Below are 1970 nucleotides of genomic sequence, written 5' to 3' on the forward strand. Positions count from 1 at the left end.
TAATAGAATCAGTAATTTATATTGGGAATCAAAGGTGCTTCCACTGAGAAGTAAATTTGCAGCAATTCCTGTAGATGCTGTGGGTAAAACAGTACCACTACAACCTCTAATATAATGTATTAAAACTTTATTTAATCTGTCTAATCTGTCTATGGCATTTATAGCATGACTGGATGCCTTGGTGCATTCATCAATAAGGAGAAGTTGAGCCCTTTTAATAGTTATAGCAAGTTCACTCTTTATATTGAGTCTAGAACTTGAAGTTTCATTTAATAGAATCAGTAATTTATATTGGGAATCAAAGGGGCTTCCACTGAGAAGTAAATTTGCAGCAATTCCTGTAGATGCTGTGGGTAAAACAGTACCACTACAACCTCTAATATAATGTATTAAAACTTTATACAGATATGCAGGGGAATAGGATTCTTAGCTGGCAGGCCCCTGACAGCAAGCTGGCCACCTGCCAATTCCATGAGGAATGGGGCTCCCTCCCCCCTCCTGTCAGGGTCCGGGGTGCAGGTGAATGGGGTTCCTGGATGGCAGGCCACTGACAGCAAGCTATCCAACAGCAGATTCTGTGAGGAATGGGGCTGCTTCCTCCCTACTGTCAGGGTCTGGTTTGAAGGCCGGACTCAGTACTTCTACTCTCTGCTCCGAGGGCGAGCTCCTGCCTAAAACCTCACCTTCCGGGAAACAACTGGGGGAGGGCGCAGCCTTTTCCAAGATGACCCCTGCAAGACTGACTTCCTTCCGGTTGGTCGAGCTTCTGGACATGATGTTACACCCAGGGTTTTTATATAAGTAGATCAGCTTCCCCCTTGTGGGCTGTAAGTTCCATAAATGCAAAAATTTTTAGGTCCATTTGAAATATTTATAATTTATTTTTATAAAATTTTTGAGATATAGTTAATATAAGAAAGTGCACACATTTATAATATATAATGGTTGATTTTTGACATATGCATGCACCTGTGAAATCATTACCAAAATTAAGTTAATAAATATATCCACCACAAACAGTTTCTTTGTGATCCTTTCTGCCTTCTTCCTACTGGTTCAGAAAAGTAATGATCTGTTTTTTTTTGTTTCTATAAATTTGCATTTTCTAGAATTTTATATAAATGTAGTCATGCAGTGTGCACTTTTATTCAGCATACTGATTTTGAGATTCACTCATGTCCTTACATGTATCAATATTTATTTTCTCCTTATTACTGAGTAATTGCAGGATGTACCATAATTTATTTGCCCTTCCATCTGTTGAAAGGTAGATATTTGGGTTGTTTCCCATTTTTCACAATGATAAACAAAGATCTTATGAACATTTGTGTGCAAGTCCTTGTGGCTATATATGCTGAATGCAGGGATTTTCTGTGTCTGGTTCTTTATAGCATCTGCCATGCCCAGGCAATTGTATTTATACAGTATGTGGTCGTTAAATATCTGTTGAATGAATGAGTGTGTCTTTCTTTTTAGGAATGGATATTTCCACTGTTTTTGTGCTTACCCAAGAATCCTTTACCACCCTAACTTTTGTACTCTTCTTGCCTTTCTAATCTGCAGCCCTGGGTGACCCCTTGAAGGTGACTATTTCCATTCTTGGCTGTTAGAGAAACCCTGCTTATCGAATTCACTGCCAATGCATGCTCTACTCTAAGCTGGCCCCTCTGGCTGTCCAACAATCCATTCATTCCTCACTTGCTGACTCCCTATCATGTTCCCCACAGCAGCTGCTCCAAACTTCCTGCCCTCTCCTCAAGCCCCCAGTCCCATCGCCCCCTCATTCTCAGGAGATGACTTCACCTCCTTCATTACTGAGATGATTGAGGCCAACTGACAGGAGCTTCTTCAACTTCCATCTGAGACATTTCCACATAGCCATCTAAAATGTTTCCGGCTCTCAGGAGGATGTGTTCCTTTACTTTGCCAAGGTTAAGCTCTCTGCCTGTGTGCTTGATCTTAGCCCCAAC

The sequence above is a fragment of the Myotis davidii genome, unplaced genomic scaffold, assembly GCF_000327345.1.
Source record: "Myotis davidii unplaced genomic scaffold, ASM32734v1 scaffold85, whole genome shotgun sequence".
Lineage (NCBI taxonomy): Eukaryota > Metazoa > Chordata > Mammalia > Chiroptera > Vespertilionidae > Myotis > Myotis davidii.